Source organism: Octopus bimaculoides, chromosome 4, assembly GCF_046866305.1.
Source record: "Octopus bimaculoides isolate indiv1 chromosome 4, ASM4686630v1, whole genome shotgun sequence".
NCBI classification, from domain to species: domain Eukaryota; kingdom Metazoa; phylum Mollusca; class Cephalopoda; order Octopoda; family Octopodidae; genus Octopus; species Octopus bimaculoides.
This window is the reverse complement of record NC_142931.1, coordinates 103,491,790-103,512,320: the sequence shown is the minus strand read 5'-3', so window position 1 is coordinate 103,512,320 and position 20,531 is coordinate 103,491,790. Positions and strand designations below refer to the sequence as shown.

The 20,531-nt window shown below is 41.2% G+C and overlaps 1 long non-coding RNA gene and 1 other non-coding gene across 2 annotated transcripts; both read right to left on the bottom strand.

Annotated features, from left to right (window-relative positions):
- Nucleotides 1-1,230: 1,230 nt before the first annotated feature.
- Trnaa-agc (transfer RNA alanine (anticodon AGC)) lies at nucleotides 1,231-1,303 on the bottom strand. The gene has a single exon. It is a non-coding gene; the product is annotated as a tRNA-Ala (tRNA).
- A 10,674-nt stretch (nucleotides 1,304-11,977) lies between these two features.
- On the bottom strand, nucleotides 11,978-12,587 carry LOC149136189 (uncharacterized). Its single transcript, XR_016241630.1, has 2 exons — nucleotides 12,207-12,587; nucleotides 11,978-12,173 (listed from the first exon to the last, which is right to left on the bottom strand). It is a non-coding gene; the product is annotated as an uncharacterized LOC149136189 (long non-coding RNA).
- Nucleotides 12,588-20,531: the final 7,944 nt, after the last annotated feature.

Sequence of the window (20,531 nt, the reverse complement as noted above, 5' to 3'; positions counted from 1 at the left end):
ACCTGCAATTATTGGGACCCTAGGATATGTAACACTGCTTAAATACCATTCTTGAGAAATTAGTTTTCTCAAAACCAGAAAGGGGAAAGCTAATTCGAAGACTACAGATCTAATCCATCACTGGAACTGTAAAAGTCTGTAAAACTTTCCAAAAGTTTATCATTTTAAATATATATGAGCATGTCTAGATATGCAGCTATATGCATGAGAATACATACATAAAACATACAAATCTGCACATACATACATACATACATACATACATACATACATACCCTGTTGTTGATGTTGAAAGTCCAATGAAGGAGCCTTGGATCTAAGTTAGAAAATGATTCTTTTTCTACTGGCAAGAAATCTTGAAATAAACTGAATAATGACATAAATACTTGCTTTCTTATTCCTATTTACAGATTTAGACGTATTTAATATGCAAGCATAAACCGACACTACTTTTGACATCAAAAATTAAGACTATAAGACAGCGAGTTGGCTAGTGAATTGCAATGTTCGTTCCTGTTCTCTAAGTGCTGAATTCAAATCTCGCTAAGGTTAATTTTGTCTTTATTCCTTTCGGGGTCGATAGATAAAGTAGTCGTAATCTCTCTCTCCCCTCTTTCTCTCTCATTTTCTCTAAGTCTCCTTGAAATAATCAGCTGACAAATCTAGACACAGATGGGCTCCACTTGGTTTAAAATGATTAAGATATTCCATATATCATAACTCTATCATGAATTGAGAACTCAAAGAAGGAATTATAAATATTATTTTCAATGTACAAAAAAAAAAAAAAAAAATGGCATTGGTGGGGCAATGCATACCCTGAGCGCAGATAAATTTTTTCCAAAATTATAGTGTGGTTACAATGCGTTGCTTACTCATGCCTTTTGAATTGAATTTTTTTTTAAGTATCACCATTATAGATATTTATACTCCGGTGAAATTAAGAAATCAACCATCACTGTACTCACAAACACACACACTGGATAATGTAATTCATCTGTGTCTGAAAAAGATAGGTTAGTCACAGCTTCAGCGCTATTAATTAACCTACTCGATCAGGGTTGATCTAGGATTATATGATAGAAATCAGTTATGAAAATAGCTGTAATTGGTATAAGAACATCAGCGATTAATAATAATGTTGGTGACATGAATCATCTAAAAGTTAAGAAAAATTAAATGAAATTTTTAAAAAAATACCAAAAAAAAAACCTCCAAAAATATTGTGCCTGGAGAATCCGGGCATCGATCCCGGTACCTCTCGCATGCTAAGCGAGCGCTCTACCATCTGAGCTAATTCCCCTTCGACAGAAATGAGTGAGAATTTATTATATAAATAATTTTTAATGTCTAACTCTCAAGTAGATAATTATTGGCCTGTTTCTATAAAGGAAATTGTAATAAAAAATTCTTTTGAATTACACAGAAACCGGGGAAGGAAAAAATAGTAAAAATGAGCGTATTCTACTGATCTCTTTCTTCTTTATGCGCTTCTGTTGTCACTGTTTACTACTTTGATGTGAGACACTATAATGGCGATCCTATTGTTATGTGTCCTATATAAATATAAAATATTATGTCATAAATATCTTTTCATTTATACTTTCTTCCACTTTTTTTCTTTTCTTGTGTTTGAATTAAATTATTGTGCGTCATTCTTATGCTGTAAAATATGATTAAAGAGGAAAAGTACATATAGTAGTCCAATTGTTAATTTAGTATATTTCTGAAATTAGTTTATTGCGAAAAGGAACAAAATATACAAATTAATTAGTAAGAAAATGAGGGGAAAAACAGTAAATAAACAATCAAAAACAGGGTATGCGTACCCTCAAATTATATAGATCGTGTCATGGGATACTGGCATTCCTTCTAAAGATATTTAGTTCGTTATAAATTGTAAATAAAAAATTTCACGAAGTAATTTTTTCCATCTGCTGACGTAAATAAAGGTGTCCGATATCTCGACTGAAACCCATTTAAATAACTTACAAAGAGGATATTTAACACCTTGCAATGTATTCTTTTCATTGTTTGAATGACTTCAAAGCGATTCTGCTCTGGGCAACCAAATTTCTAGTTTTGACAAACTTATTCTGATAATTGACAACGTCAAAATAAAAACTTTTTTCTTTTTTTTTTTTTGATGTCACAAAGCTGAAAAAATAACAACGAAAAATAAAAAATTTAAAAGAATATAGTCGGAAAATGGAATTGGCAAGAAATATATAAATTTAATAGATACTCTAAACATAGGATTGATGATATTATTATATATACCGTATTTACTTGTGTATATGTCCCACTCTTTTATATTTGATTTTAACTGAGAAAACTCAAACACAGGACAATAAAAAATTTTAACACTAAAATAGGAATGCTACTTTCACACGATTAAATATGATATATTGCAGTTATGGTTCACTATTTTTCACCGAATCGATCACTGCTTCCACGGATTGCTGATGACAAGACTTATAAGTCTGGAACTTAGTTCTTCGCTCTAAGAGCACCGAATTTACATCATTGCCTAGGACAGGGTTTTTTAAAAACTTTTTGACTTGCGGACCCCTTTATATTTCAGGCTTTACCTTAGGGACCCCCTTTAAAAAGGCTTATGAAATTTATACATGAATATTTGCTTAAAATAACATATATTTTTACATTTATTTATTTAACAGTATTTAACAAATAGGTTTATTGTCAATTAAAAGATTTCGATTAAAAAACATATATAAAATCAAATTGCCCATAAAAAGTATTTGCTGTCCACGTACCCTCTGCCTTGTCCTTGCGGACTACAGTTTGAAAACCCCTGGCCTAGGATACACCACACGTAAGGATAGAAACACTATGGCTGAATGGTTAAGAAGTTCGCTATGCAACAAATGTGCTCCGGGTTCGACCATACTTAGTAACATTTTGTACAGATGTCATTTTCTATAGCCCAGTTTTACCTTGTGAGTAGAATTGGGTTGAAGAAGGTCGCCAGGTCTATTGTATCTGTAATTCACAAAGGTACAGCCTAGGCACACTGATTCTATCTAAGACGTTAAAAGTAAACGTGTCTGTGGAATACTCAGCCAGTTATATGTTAATTCAGGAGCAGGGAATGCTTCAAGTGATTGAACGATAGAATTCGCATCGTCGAACGACAGAAATCTACCACGTGTGTATGTATTTATATATATATATTGTTGTTGTTGTTGTTGGCACTCCGTTGCTTACGACGTCGAGGATTCCAGTTGATCCGATCAACGGAACAGCCTGCTCGTGAAATTAACTGCAAGTGGATGAGCACTCCACAGACACGTGTACCCTTAACATAGTTCTCGGGGATATTCAGCGTGACACTGTATGACAAGGCTGGCCCTTTGAAATACAGGTACAACAGAAACAGGAAGAAAGAGTGAGAGAAAGTTGTGGTGAAAGAGTACAGTAGGGTTCGCCACCATCTCCTGCCATATATATACTCTTTTACTCTTTTACTTGTTTCAGTCTTTTGACTGTGGCCATGCTGGAGCACCGCCTTTAGTCGAACAAATCGACCCCAGGACTTATTCTTTGGAAGCCTAGTACTTATTCTATCGTCTCTTTGGCCGAACCGCTAAGTTACGAGGACATACCCACACACACACACACACACACACACATATATATATATATATATATATATATAGTGGATCTTGCATGCATGAAGTGGATTCGATCCACCATAGCCAAATTTAAATCAACACTGCAACAGAACTTTTCCCACGGTGGAACAATGGTTTTTCTCTGACAGCAGTTTAATATTTTCCAGATGCCTTTAGCTAGGCCGAAACAATGTCTTCACCACTTAACCCTTTCTAACCTCTCCTACATCACCAAAATCTAGAATAGAGATAACAAGACCACCAACTAAATCTATTGTTCTCAATAATATATCTATCCTTCTAGATGGTTATAAAAGCCAGGAAACTCAAAGAAAAATTTAGTTTAGTCACCAGTCGGTGACGACTGGACATCTAGAGTCATGGTCACAAGCAGGCAGCCACTAAAAGACTAACGACCAGAGGGAGAAAGAAGGTTACAACCAGCCAACTATAAGACACAACTTCTTTCGACTCTATAACTATCACTAGCTCATTTCCTTTTCTCTGTAACATTACCCTATCTTTATCTGTTTACTACTACAAGATCGTGTATACACATATACAGGCCGAAATTAACTTTCTATACCTTGCATGCTTTACGAACTGTGTTATACTATACTTGCTTGTGGAATGATGGGTGTGTCAGTAAGTGGCATAAATGTTTCGGAAAAGGCCTTTTCTACTATGTCGATAGAGACAGTCTCTTTTTTTCCGTGAGTGTCCACAGTGAACAGTTTCGGTGTGCTTTTAAGAACGCGATAGGGTGCAGTGTAGGGAGGTGTGAGCGGTCCCTTGTCGGCATCGTTTCTTACAAATACGTGAGTCCAAGTAGAAATATCCGGAGGTACTGCAGAGGAAATAGACTGGTCACGAGGAAGCATTGGTGGCAGGTCAGCAAAGAATGTCCTGGGTCGCGTGACGTAAGATGTGGGGTCCGCATTCGATAAGTTGACGGGCGCCAACATTTGTCTAGGAAGTTCTTAAGTGGTGCCATACGGGAGCTCAGCGGAGGAGTAGCCTAAATCCTCCTTGACAGCTGAGCGGCACCCTAGCAGAACAATGGGGAAAAACTCGGACCAACGATGAGGGTCAGGAGCCGTGCGAATAGCGGCTTTAAGCTGTCGGCGTAATCTTTCCACCATTCCGTTCACGGCGGGATGGTAACTGATGGTATGGATGTGCTGAACTCCGAGCAATCTCGAAAGCTCACGGTACAGGCCAGCTTCAAATTGGCGTCCACGATCAGTAGTAATTCTAGAAAGTACTCTGAAGCGAGATATCCACCCAGAGATGAGTGCTCTGGTGACTGTTTCCGCGGAAATGTCCACGAGAGGGATGACTTCAGGCCATCTGAAGAAACGGTCGATGCTGGTCAATATATAAGTAAATCCACAACTGACTGGCCAAAGACCAACCAGGTCGATGTGTATGTGATGTAACCTGGTGTCCAAGCGGTGCTCTCACGTGACGATGCACCTTGGAACGCTGACATGGTAGACAGGCACGTGACCAAGCAGTAATAGACCGTCGCATATATGGACAAAGATATGCTTTACTGTGGCCGCAATGCTGAGGTGTGACAGTGAATGCAGTGCTTCAAAAACAGCATGACAGTGATATTCAGTAACGAGGGGTCGTGGTGACCCGGTAGAAACATCGCAGAGAATAGTTCCTTCAGAAAAAGACAGAGGCAGGTGTTCAAACTTGTGGTGAAGAGATATCCAGAGAGTCCAAAGAGGGTTGGTCAGTAGCCATAGCAACCAAATCAATCAAAGCAGAAAACGACAATGCACCGATAGGCAGGCGAGATAATGTTGTCAGTGCCAGCGATGTGGCAAATGTCACTAGTGAACTGTGATATGTAGTCCAATTGCCTCGTTTCTCTGGGAGAGTACCGGTCCGTTTTTGCAAAGAGAGCTAACGTTAGCGGTTTGTGGTCGGTGAAAATCGTGAAATCTCTACCTTCAAGAAGATGAGAGAAATGCTTCAGCGCTAGATAAATTGTTTAGAGTTCTTTACCAAACACACTGTATCTCAATTCGGCATCTTTCAACTGGCGCGAGAAAAAGGCACATGGCTGGCATCGGCTGTTGACAGATTGCTCTAAAACTGCGCCTATAGCAGATGATGACGCATCAACAGTAAGTGATAATTTTGCATCCGGAACAGGATGAGCGAGGAATGATGCTTGAGCAAGGTCAGCTTTGACAGATTCATAAGCTTGGATGGCTATAGGAGACAGTGTTATCTGGGCGTCTTTCTTTTGTTGATCTTTCAAGTGCTGGGTCAAACGAAGCAACTTCTCTGCACATTTAGGAATGAAGCGACGATAATAATTAATTAAACCAATAAAATTTCTGAGCCTTTTTAAGGAATCAGGAGGAGACAAGCGTTTGATGGCTTCTACATTACAAGGCAGCGGACGAACACCGTCAGAGTCAATGAGGTGCCCCAAGAATTCCAAACTGGTAGAACTGAAGACACACTTAGCCGAGTTGATCTTCACATCATAGGAACGTAGGCGCTTGAACAGCTGGGTCAAGTGTTGAAAGTGCTGGTTTGAAGTACCACTGGCGATAAGAAGTGGAGGAGATGAGGTCACGTGTCTGAACCTTAATGTTGTGTAACGCCCTCTATATCGCCAGCTTGTTTAACCGACTGTCAAGATTGGGTGGGGGTGGGGTGGGGGTGGGGGTGAGGGTGGGGTAATGCGCCTACGTATATATAGAGAGATTGATTGATAAATAGATACGTAGATACCTATACGTGTATACTTATATATATATGTAGTGAACTACCTATCACCATTATATACAAAACTAATATCGCCATTATATACAAACTATCTTCTCACTATTATATATAAACAAGCGCGGGCGTAGTAGAAAACATCTTTCCCTGTCATCACATGACTGATTATTATTTGAAGCGGCAACTGCTTCGTACCGTTCCCGCCAGAACGCAAACTGACCAATCACAGCCCTTAATAAGGTCACGTGATAGTGTTTTTCTAATCCTTTCTTGGAGCCTAGCCTGCTAGATACCCAGCTAATTCGTCTCGGTTCAGTTCTCTTAGAGACTGTTCCGTGTACCACACAGATCAGCAGCAGTAGTTCCAGCGACTACATCAACAGCATCTCCAACTACGACTACCACCGACGTCGCCATCAGCAACACGATTTCTACGACTACCACCATCGTCGCCGCCAGCGTCAACACCACTTCAACTACGAACTACAAGATTCGCCACCAGCGTCGCCAACATCGTCAACATGACTTTCTACACGTACACACGATACCTACAGCTAACCAAACAACCGCGGCACATCTCTCTTCGATTTTGTTTGGTGATTCACCTTCACCACGATAAATAACAGACAAGAACCCAGCCTGCGACGAACAACTGTATACAAGAACCCGGCCCGGCATTGAAACCCTAACATCACAACGAGTGATCGCACTGCCACACACGCCTCAACTTCTTACAGACAGACTGTTCCTATTGTGTACTCTAAGAACTGGCAAATTCGTATATGTGTTACTGACTCTTTCTATCTGCTGTATCTCACGCATACACATACATGTATCACTTACACACATTCTTTTCTTTATACGACGGCCTGTCTTTTATTATGTTTTAATATGTTGCATTCACACTCACACACAGGCATACATTTTAATGCAACAATAAATATTTCTGTTATTCATCTCATACGGTTGTATTCTATCGTCTTCATTACTGGCAATTTACGAAATCACTATGTTATCGAAGTATAACATATATGTATATCATCTTTGATATATAATTTTTGTGTTCGACCGTGTGACGCGTTTAAATAAAAGGAGCCCTGTTTTTTCCATTCGTCACCATTTCTCCTTTTGGGTTCACACGGTCGTTCTTACACACACACACACACACACACACACACACACGCACGCACACACACACACACACACACACACACACACACACACACACACACACACACACACACACACACATATATATATATATATATATATATATATATATATATGTAACGATAATGCTTTTGTTTCACGAGGTCACCAATTGTAACGGTAGGGTTTTTGGTTGTAGTCGAGGGTCACCACTTGTACGATAATAATTTGTTTGTAGTTACCAATTGTAACGGTTGTAAGATGAACGATGAACAGTGATCGAAGTTGTAAAGAAAATATTTATTTACCGTTACTTTAATAAATGCCATACCACGACGGATAGGTTAGTGTAATAGTATAACATAGTTCGTAAAGCATGCAAGGTAAAGAAAGTTAATTTCGGCCTGTATATGTGTGTACACGATCTTGTAGTAGCAAATAGTCAGAGATATGGTAATGTTACAGAGAAAAGAAAGTGAGCTAGTGAAAGTTGTAGAGAGTGGGGCGTTGTGTCTCATAGTTGTCTGGTTGTAACCTTCTTCTCCCTCTGGTCGTTTTGTCTTTGTGTCCATGACTTTAGATGTCCGTTCACTAACTAATTGAGTTGTCACTAGTTGCTTCGCTCTGTTGTCGCCAAGTGACTACTGCTCGTTGAGTCGTCACCGACTGGTCACTAAACTAGTTGAGTCGTCACCGACTGGTGACTAAACTAAATTTTGCTTGGGGTTTCCTTGCTTTTATAACTATCTAGAAGGATAGATATATTATTGAGAACATCACCCATTCCTTCCTTATTCATCTATCGTCCCTTCCTTTCTCATTCGTATGTTGTGACGGAGAAAAACACAAGACTATTATTATAGTAGCCTAGCTGGCCCCGTGCCGTCAAAAATGACGGCTAATTGTAGTATTTTATATATAAAGACAAAAGATAGAATATGGATGGTAATTCAAATTAATACACTTCTCACTGTTATCTAGTGTTTGTATTTTGAGATGTGACATCGATCATCGTTTGTTATTGAAAGAACGCTGGTTCACACATATAAACGCTCACATACTTCCCTTGTACACGCACAAACATACACACATATATTCACACAGAGTTGAAACGCTGTTTGATTTTTTCTTTTCGGCGTTGAATGTTCACCATCTTACTTCCATTGCACGCGCGCGCGCACACACATTCACATAGCTCCCTTTTACATACACGCACATATACTCATATAGAGTTGAAACGCTGTTTGATTTTTTTTTCAGCTTAGAATTTCCATCATCCCACTACAAAGTTTGCCATCACCCCTTCCTTCCTTCTTCTTCTATCGTCCCTTCCTTTCTCATTCATACGTTATGACGGAAAAAAGCACAAGTGTATTATTGTAGTACATATATACACGACGGGCTTTTGTGTGTGTGTGTGTTTATGCCCCCAACACCGCTTGACAGCCGGTGTTGGTGTGTGTACGTCCTCGTAACCTAGCGGTTCGGCAAAAGATATCGATAAAATAAGTACTGGGGACAATTCATTCGACTAAAAATTCCTCAAGGTGGCGCCCCAGTACGGCTACAGTCAAATTACTGCAACAAGTAAAAAAAAAAAAAGAAACTCTTTTGCTTCTGGTGTTCGTGTCATAAATAATATATTGTAATCTGAAATGAAAACTAATACTACAATAAACGAGTTTGAAGTAGTGTGCGCACAAATGAAATAATATAGCGAGGAGTGTTTATTTTTGAAGTGCTTGCATATTTGCGTAGGTAACCATATACAATAGCGTCGGAAATTCTTTAATGCATAAAAATTGCAATTTCTTCGGATTTATATTTAGCACTATTTGATACGTATTTTTTTTTTGTCTAAAACCTTTCCTAGCCTAGCCAAATACCCCAGTAATATGTATTGAAGCATTAGTACAGAACTGATCTTGACACATTAGTTATCCTGCATACAAAAAAAAAAAAAAAGTACATATCTTCACAATTTGGCCTGTCATTGTCAAACCATATAATTAAAATATATTTCAATAATGAAGGTATCTATTACTTTTTATAATGAAAGTAATGGTGAAAGTTTGAGATATCTTAATGAGTAGCAAGAAAAAATAATTTTCAAGAAGAAACTATAAAAGTCAGATTGCATAATTGCAATCTCCAATGGTTAAATGAAATTTCTGGAAAAAAGCTACGAGCAAAAGTCAAAAATACAAAAATTAAGCTAAAGGAGCAAACAAACATAACATTTTGCTTTGTTTTTAGAATCATAATCTCCGATGTTTAAAACATACAAATCCAATGGAATAGTGTTTACAAAATGTTATAATTTTCGACGCAATTGTTTAGGACTGTACACATTCTTTCTCTCCTCTCCTCTCTGTGTTTCTTACACCCCCCACACACACACGCACACACACACACACACACACACACACACACACACACACACACACACACACAAAGAGGAAGATTAGAAAATAAACGATTCAGAAGTTTCTACAATTGTTTCGATAACGTGCACGAGAACATTTTCAATAAAATAATAGTTAAATAATTATTAACTATAGTTATTTAATTAATTATCTTGGATGTGTTTTGGAAGTCATTTCGTGAGGAACAAAAACATTCCTGACGAGTTCAATTTCATGGCACCTTCAACTGAGCTAATTTATAACAGCAATTAATATTTATACCATTATTATCTAAAATCGTTTACGTGTACGTTATCGAAACAGCTGCAGAGAAAAATCAAATTTGTTTTCTCTTCTTCCTAATATACTGCTTTGAATATTCGTTATTGTCAGTTTTAACATTTAAGCAGTGTCACACCTATTATTGCTGTTGTATTGAAGTTATAAGTTTTTGAAGTTTAATATGTTAAAGAATTCTGCAGATAGATTTTCATAGATGAATCTAGGTTTAGACGGCACCAGTTTGGATAGTTTCATTTCAATGCGGTTCTAGTTGTTTCTTTCTTTATTGACGTACTATATGACGCGGTAACTAGTTTGGTGGAGCCAGTTTGTGTGTCTAGCATTGTTGCATGGGATAATTTAAATGAGCCTCTATATGACGTGTCCATGGGAAGCTTCGGCAGAGGTGAGATTGTGGCTATCAATGGGAAGCTACGATAGGGCTGAGGTCGTAGCTCTCCATGGATAACTATGGTATAACTAACCTCGGCAGGTTAGTTATTCTGAATAGAAAAAAAAAAAAAAGACACATTTTCACTGTTTGGCCTGGCAAACCATATGAATGGTCTTGATATGGATAATCACAGAAAGAATCTTGCAAATAATTTTAAAGAATTCGGACTAAGTATAACTGTTAACACCAACTTAACAAAGGTAGACTTCTTGAGTGCCGCCCTAGACTTTACAAGAGTTAGTATTGCTTCTGTAGAAAGCTTAACAAGGAAACTGATTATATCCATAGAAATTCAAATCATCTCTATTGTAATTAGAACCGAGCCATAGGGCAAGAGAATTTCCAGTCTATTGGCGAGCAAATTTTCAGAGTTTGACCATATGCAGGGTTGTGTGTGTGTGTGTGTGTGTGTGTGTGTGTGTGCGCGTGCGCATGTGTGTGCATACACACACGCACACACGCACACACGCACACACGCACACACGCACACACGCATACTTTATTATTAAAGCTGTAAAAACATTACAAAAAACTACTACTCAGAGTTTCACGTTCCCGTTCGTCGGACAGTTGTGATTCAAAATAATTTTTTCCTACCTTGCTTCACATTTATGTGCTTACTCTGGTATATATATATATATAAACCACCAAACCATGCACACACACACACACACACACACATACATACGCACACACACGTTCTGTTATCACACACACACTCGCAGACTTTCGCACGCGCACCGATATTCATCTCCCTTTTTCACTCTCCTATCTTAGAAAGAACTTTTCCCCCACCACCTCCTCTTCCGGTCTTTTCATCATGTAACCTCGTGGGCATCGGTACCATTTTCCTCTTTCTCCGTTCTTCCATTCTCCGAACTTTCCATCTTTCCGACGAAGGGCTACGCCCGAAACGTCATACACTCTCTCTTTCCTTTCCTGAGCGTCCAATAATACTATCCATATCACGTCCTCACTTTGTTGTTTTTTTGTTTTTTTGTTATTGTTTTTTTGAACTATATGACGTACACTCACACGGACCCTGGCCTTTCAACTGGATTTTATGTACCCAACCGCCGGATTACCTTGGATTACTGTTCCCGTTGGATCTGCCTTTCCTGAACCTTGATTGAACATCAGCAAAATTTGTCCGTGACTCTTACACTTTTTTCCACTTTTTTCGACTTGTTTCACCTTTATCTGTTCTCCTTCTACCTTTCTCGTCCTTCCCTTGTCTCGCCACTAATAACACCCACACCGACATTCACATCCTCTCACCATGCCTGACCTTCACTCCTTCACCCAACATCTTCAGTCCCTTCTTCGCCGTTTTCTTTCTTTTTTTCCCCCACAATGCTTGCAACCCACAAAAAACCTCTCTTACTTGCTCTTCAAAAAGACCCGCCACACTAGCCATCTCAACTTTCTCAGCCGCTGTCTCCGCCATCACGTCATACCCCGTGGCTTCCTCTTGAAATTCCACGCTCCCCCCTATTCCTCCCCCTTCATCGAGCCCACCCTTGCCCGCACCTCCCGCCTCATCATCCGTGCCACCATCCGTTCCACCCGTTCCCTCCTCCACTCCATTGACCACCAACTCTCCCAAGCTTACCTCCTCCTCTCCTCCCTCTGCCCTCAACCCTTCACCCAACCTATCCTCCGCTTCCTCCTCAATCTCAATCACCAACTCCACAATTTCCTCACACACACAAAAAATAAAAAACTCCACAACCTCCTCAACCCCCACCCTTCCGCACCCCTGACACCCTCCCCTTCAGCTCCCCCTCCCGATTCCATGCCCCCCTCCACCGCCCATTCCACACACTCACACTCCTCCCACCCGGACATCCTAACCCCCACGCCATCACCTCCCCACACCTCCAACAACCCCAACCCCACCCAACCCCATCCCACCTCTTCTCCCCCTCCTCCTCCCCCCCCCCCGCCTCTACACCTCCTCCTCCCGACCCTACTCACCCTACCACCCCGCTTCCTCACATTGTTGTGACTATACCACCCAATCTCCCCCTGTCCGCCGCTGAGCGCTCTCTCCTTGGTAGGGGCCTCCGCTTCACGCCTCTCACGCCCCATTGTGACGAATTCGGGACTCGCACTGATGTCAGCCAGTTCCTGCGCCGCATCAAACTGTGCGCGTTCTTCCATACGTCAACACAGCGTCCCGACAATCGGGACTACTTCTCGGACCTGGGACGCCGCCCATCCAACTGGACGCCGCCTCCAGGCCAATTCAGTAGCCTAGACTTGTTCGTGGATGACTGTAAGGCGTTGGTCGAGCGTTTCGACTTTAAAAAAAGACCCCTCCGGGCCAATCTCACCCGGGCCGAATCGGTCGCCCTCCGCAATCTCCGCCGCCGTGACGACATCGTCATCAAGCCGGCGGACAAAGGTGGAGCAGTGGTGGTGTGGCGCGCGGACCTTTACAGGAGGGAAGCGCTCAGCCAGCTTCACAATCCCCTCTTCTACCGCCTCCTCCCCTCCGACCCCACCCCCTCCTACCAACGGCTTGTGTCCTCCACAATCCATGACCTCATCTCCTCCTCTGCTCTCCCCGCTACCGCCACCAACCTCATCGTCCGCACACCTCGCACCTCCTCCATCTACTTCCTTCCCAAGATCCACCAACCTAACAACCCTGGCCGCCCCATTGTCTCTGCTTGCAATTGCCCCACCGAACTCATTTCAAAATACCTCGACCATATCCTATCCCCGTTAGTTGCTGCCCTCCCATCCCACATACACGACACCAACCACGCCCTTCGCCTCTTCAATTCCTTTTCCTTCCCTCCCGGCCCCTCACACCTCCTCTTCACCCTGGACATCAAATCCCTATACACGGTGATTCCACACAACGATGGTCTCTCAGCCCTCCAATACTTCCTTGACCGCCGCCCTGACCCCACACCTAGCACCCCTACCCTGCTTCGTCTGGCAGAACTCGTCCTCACCCTCAACTGCTTCACGTTCGCCGGAGATACCTACCAACAGGAATCTGGGGTCGCGATGGGGACGAGAATGGGGCCCAATTACGCCAACCTCTTTGTTGGTTACATTGAGGCCCAAGTATTCTCCCAATTCTCCGGTCCGACCCCGGAACTATACGGTCGCTACATAGATGACTGTATAGGAGCCACCTCCCTCTCCCGCGAACAGCTCTGCCTTTTCATCTCCTTCCTCTCCAACTTCCACCCCGCTCTTGACTTTACTTCCACCATCTCTGACACCTCTGTCAACTTCCTCGACATCTCTCTTTCCATCAACCCCCCCTCCAACTCTCTCACTACCTCCGCCTTCTTCAAACCCACTGACTCCCACCTCTACCTCAACTTCTCCTCCTCCCATCCATTCCACACCAAACGAGCCATCCCCTACTCCCAGTTCCTCCGCCTCCGACGTTTGTGCAGCCTGGACCAGGATTTCGAGACCCAGTCCCAGTATCTTGCTCGTCTGTTCATGCATCGAGGATACCCCTCCCACCTTGTCCAATCCGCCCTCGCCCGCGCTCGTCGAATCGACCGCACCACCGCCGTCTCTCCTCCCCCACACCAATCCCCTAACCGTACCCCCTTCCCACTCCGTTTCCACCCTGCCACCCTACCCCTTCGTCGGAGGATCCTACGGGCCTTCCGTCGCCTCCAGCTCGATCCCACTACCCACCCCATTTTCCCCAACCCACCCCTATCCGCTTTCAAACGCGCCCGCAACCTACGCGATCTACTGGTCCGCAGTACCTTCTCCTCTTCCTCCCCACCCCCACCCGGCTCCTTTCCGTGCTCCAGATCCCGCTGTCACACCTGCCCCTTCATCACCAACACTACCTCTGTCACCGGATCGAACCTAAAAACACTTCACATTCCACACAGTTTCACCTGCACCTCCTCCAACCTTATTTACTGCATCAAATGCACCCTATGCAACCAACTCTACGTGGGGCAGACGGGCCGCCGGCTGGCCGACCGTTTCACCGAACACCTAAGGGACGTTCGGCTAGGTTCGGACTCCCCTGTCGGCCGTCACTTCCAACTGCCCAACCACTCTCCCTCTAACATCTCCGTTTTTGGCCTCGCCCTGCACCATGGGTCCACTCCCTCGCGACTCCACTTGGAGCAACGCTACATTTTCAACCTTAATTCTTCTTTCCCCTTCGGACTCAACACAGCCTTCTCTTCCTTATGACTCTCCCCTTTACGTCCCTGCAACACTTTACATAATTTTTTTTTTTTAACCCCCCCCTCGTCCCCCTTACATTATATCCATTATTCTCTTGTTATTACACTTACTTTTTTCTACTTTTTATCTCACCACTACCTACACGCACACATACCCATACACCTTACATATATACCGTCCACATACATATACCGCCCACATACATGACAAACATACATACGCGCCCTCACACACACATAGCCGAACGCACATATATACACACACACACCCATATATACGCGCACGCCTACATACACAGCCGCATACACATGCACACACATACACACAGGAGTGCACACACAAAATAACACACATACCTGGCACACATACGCACGCACACACATAAACACACACATACACACCCCTCACATACATAAAACCACACACACACACACACACACACACACACATACCCGACACACATACACATATACACACATGCACACACAACTCTCACATACACAATACTCACTCATATACATAACACATACGCACGCACGAAAACATACACAATATACACATACACGCACGCACAAGAAATATACACACACGCGCACACGGAAACACATACAGACATACATAAACACACACACACCCGTACCTAACACTCACAATCCCACACACACACGCACATCCACACATATACACACACACGCACACACCCACATACACACACACTTCTCACCAACACTACACACTCACACAGACACGCATACAATCATACATACATGGGCATAAACAACACACGCATATACAATAGCAAACGCACGCACACACACGTACACAGCAACGCACATACACACAACATACACATACACACAAACACACACGCACGCACAGAAAACATACACATACACACACGCGCACATACAAAATACACACACACACGTACACGTACCTAACACCGACAACCCCACACAAACACGAACACACACACACCCAAATAACCACCTGTTGACCTTCTACCTACACTGTCTACAGCGTCCACTAACCAGTCCTGCTACTAATTTCTTCCACTACGTCATACACACACACACACACACACACAAACACATTAACAGATAAACCACCAAACCATGCACACACACACACACACACACACATACATACGCACACACACGTTCTGTTATCACACACACACTCGCAGACTTTCGCACGCGCACCGATATTCATCTCCCTTTTTCACTCTCCTATCTTAGAAAGAACTTTTCCCCCACCACCTCCTCTTCCGGTCTTTTCATCATGTAACCTCGTGGGCATCGGTACCATTTTCCTCTTTCTCTGTCCTTCCATTCTCCGAACTTTCCATCTTTCCGACGAAGGGCTACGCCCGAAACGTCATACACTCTCTCTTTCCTTTCCTGAGCGTCCAATAATACTATCCATATCACGTCCTCACTTTGTTGTTTTTTTGTTTTTTTGTTATTGTTTTTTTTAACTATATATATATATATATATATATATATATATATATATATATATATATATATATATATATATATATATATATATATATATATATATACATGTATATATATTCTTTGTATTATTACATTATTGAACGCACACGTCCTTTTTTTTGCAAGTAAGTCTAATTTATTATTCTGACGTGACTCTATCTATCTATCTATCTATCTATCTATCTATCTATCTATCTATCTATCTATCTTTCTATCTATTTATCTATCTGTCTTCCTCTATCTTTCTATCTATCCCTCTGTCCTGGCCTCTCTGTCCCTTCCTCCTTGTTCCACTTCCTCCCTCCACCATCCTCTCTGATCTATCTGTCTTCCTCTATCTTTCTATCTATCCCTCTGTCCTGGCCTCTACTTCACTGCTATACCCTTCTGTCCCTTCCTCCTTGTTCCACTTCCTCCCTCCACCATCCTCTCTGCTCTCGTGTGACCTGTGGTCAGCTTTCTTTTCACTCCAGCCGCTGTGAAGGCAAGACGAACTACTAGCGTTCTACCTCAGATTCGCGTTTGGCCGTACGGCTTTTGAATGTTGTTTTCACTGTCCAATTTTTCCTGTCTTGGTTTGTGTTTGCCACCTTGGAATCCTCTGTGTAGTGGGTTGATCCACTACTCAGGAAGAGACTATTCTAGAGTACGTTCTGTCTTATCTTCGAAACGTCAGGTTAGAATAGAGACAGCTGATGAAGGAATGTTCCAAGTGGCTTTCCGTTTTCCTATGTGTTCGTTCCGTTGTCTGTAGTTCATTGTTCTAACGTCCTGTACCCTGATATGCATATATATACACATGTAGATGTAAGTATGTACATATATGTGTGTATACATGTATATATATTCTTTGTATTATTATATATATATATATATGTGTGTGTGTGTGTGTGTAACGGTTAAGTTTTTGGTTGAAGTTGAGGGTCACCACTTGTAATGGGAGAAATTGATTTGTGCTCCGCACCAAGAGAGTGCTCCATACATACACTGGAGCGGAGGACGCTATGATGAATTTTTAGTATATCATTTTGGCCAATGGTGGAGTCTCAAGCCCTCAACGCTTTTTAGGTGGGACAGGCATATTACATGAAGCATAAATTATCAATCTTCAGCTTTTGCTGAGTCGAAGGCCCTACTGACAATTTTCTAATTGGGCCCTGCACTTCCCAGTGCCGGCCCTGCATGTGTATGTAATTGCATATTTACATTATATATGTTCCCATATTCGTGAATACGTTGCTTACATATTTAGTATGAATGAATGCGTAATGTATACATGTGCGTATATGCTTGTGTGTATATATGTATGCATGTGTATATGCATATATGAATGTATGCATGTGTGCATGCATGCAGTATGCATGCATGTATACATACATATGTATGTGTATATATATATATGTGTGTGCGTGTGTGTGTGTATTTGTAAGTCCCATTAGACAACGATTAAAGAATTCAAAACATTTCCGTAAAAAAAAAAAAAATTAAAAAACGTTTTCCGCAGAAATTCTTTTTATCGAATAAGTTTTATTTGATCTAATTTTGTTGATGATGCAAGTAGTGGTGGTGGTGGTGGTGGTAGTAGTAGTAGTAGTAGTACTAGTTGTAGTAGCTGCGGCGGCAGCAGTGGTGATGGTATTAGCAGTGAGAGTTGTTATGACGGGGAAAAGGTAGAGGAATGTGTAGTTGACAATCTTCCATAATATTTATTTATAGATACTAAAAGTGAAAAGAAATTGAATATTCTTGATAACCGCCTATCATTCGCTCATACCCAGAGACATAGCCAGCTTTTAAAGTTAGAGAGAGCGAGCACTTAAAAAAGGGGGTCCTCGGACAACCCCCACCTCCAGAACAAAACTCCCTAGAATAAAACCCTCTAAGTCAAAGTGTAAAATAGGACAAAACTCCCTCAGTTACATTTTCTCTGTTTTCAAACTTTAATATCATTTAATACCATTAAAATTAGAAGAAAAAATATAATCTAAGTAATTTATTACTGAAGTTATCGTGAGAAATATAATCTTTCTTTGTATTTGTTTACTCCACGTGATCATGGTTTTGCCTACTTGAGCAGCGTAATTCATCATGTATAGATAAAAACATATCTCCCTTAAAAATATAACAACGCAACTATTTTTTTTTTTGTCCTAATGAGGTTTTGTCCTCAATGGCTTTATAGAGACAAGCAAAAAAAAAAAAAAGAAAAGAAAAAAAAAGAAAAGAAAAGCTTTTTAGTTCAAGGTGAAAGCCAGAGAAAGGAAACATTGATAAATATAATTTATCAAAAAATATTGAATTGTTATGGTTACATATAAAAAGAAAATTACATCACCAATATGGAACAAGCAATTCATATTTTCAAACGTATGTATTTGAATTTGTATCTTAAAAGAAAATACAATAAAGATGAAAGAATGGGAAAAATCCTGCTCGAACTAGAAAAGTTCTTAAATAGAAATTAGTTTGTAACATGTCTGTATGCTTTTCTGTTTGCGAAGTCACGATCCGCCCTTGAAGGACCCCTCGGGGTAATCTTGGATAAATGTAATCATTTGGGATTCAATCTTGATCCTACCAATGTGATGACTGATTTTGAACGTGCAAATTATCAATGCTGTTTCTCCACTTAAGCGACCACATGTGTCATCGCGTGGCTGTTTCTACCATTTGACACAAAGTACATGGAAAAAGGTGCAAAGTTTAGGACTGATTATTGCATACAAGAGTGATGATCGCGTGGAACATTTTTGTGGAATATTGGATGAACTGACCTTTCTCCCTATAGACAAAGTGACCAGTGGGATGGGTTGTCTGATGGAGAATATATCTGATGTTGAAGGACTAGAAGATTTAGTGGATTATTTCGGTAGCACCTATGTTCGGCACTTATCGTCGCATTCATCCACCAGCTCTTCCTGATGGAATAATTCCTACGGTGTGCATGAGCAGTATTCCTCCCCTGTTTCCGTCACAGTTATGGAAATGTCCATCAGGCAACCATCGATAATGAGGGTCGCACCAACAACCTATGCGAGAGTTGGAACTTTTCTTTCCATGATCTTGTGGGGCATGACCACCAGATCATCTGGAAGGCCATTGAAAGTATTAGAATGGATCAAGATCTTGTGTCAACAGCTGTGATGAAGAATTCTCGTGGTGAGCTTCCAAGAAAACGAGTCAAACGTGTCACAGAGGAGCATCAACAACGTTTGAAGAACCTATGTCTGGACTATATGAATGAGAGGAAGACCGTGGAGGAATTTCTGAATGGTGTAGGGCATAGCATGAAGTTGTAGCAAAATGAACCTCAACATTTAATGAGGTTTTCAATATTGTGTTTGTTTTAATTTTTCAAAGATGAGCATTATATAAATGCTCTTTTAATAAAGCTAATTTTTGTGATTGAGGTTACATAAGTAATATATTACACATACGACTAATTATAAAAATAAAAATCATGATTTAAGATTTTCTTTTTTTCTTCTTTTTCTTGCCCTAAGGACGTTTTGTTCTCAGGGGTTATTTTCTTAGGAGGGGGCGAGGTTGTCCTACACAAAAAAAAAGGCGCTGTGACTCATACCATTTTTTAAACTTCTTTTTCTAATATTACACGAAATATTTCATTAGTTATAATATACCTAATTGTATTCTACATTCATGAATTTCATGTTTCAGTAACAACTAATGACATGGGTAACTAAAGAGTGAAAAAAATATTGTTGAAAAGGCAAACTGCTCACACCAATAGATGTGCGCACACATACAGTGAAAGTCGTTTATCATACTCACGGATAATATTAGTCTCAAATTTTAACTAAAACCCAGCAATTTTGGGAGATGGGGTAAGTCAAATTATATCGACTCCAGTACTTGATTGGTATTCATTTTATCGAGCCCGAAAGGATAAAAGGCAAAGCCGATCTTGGCGGAATTCGAACTCAAAACGTAAAAAGCCGAAAGAAATGCCGCTAAGTATTTTGTCTGACCTGTTAACGTTTCTGCCAGCTAACCGTCTTACACCTACAAATAATGATTTCAAATTTTTTGGCACAAGTCCTGCAATTTCGGGAGAAGGTACTTATTTTATTGACCCTCGAAAGGATGAGAAGTAAAGTCGACCTCGGCGGAATTTGAACTCAGAACGTAAAGACGAACGCAATGTCGC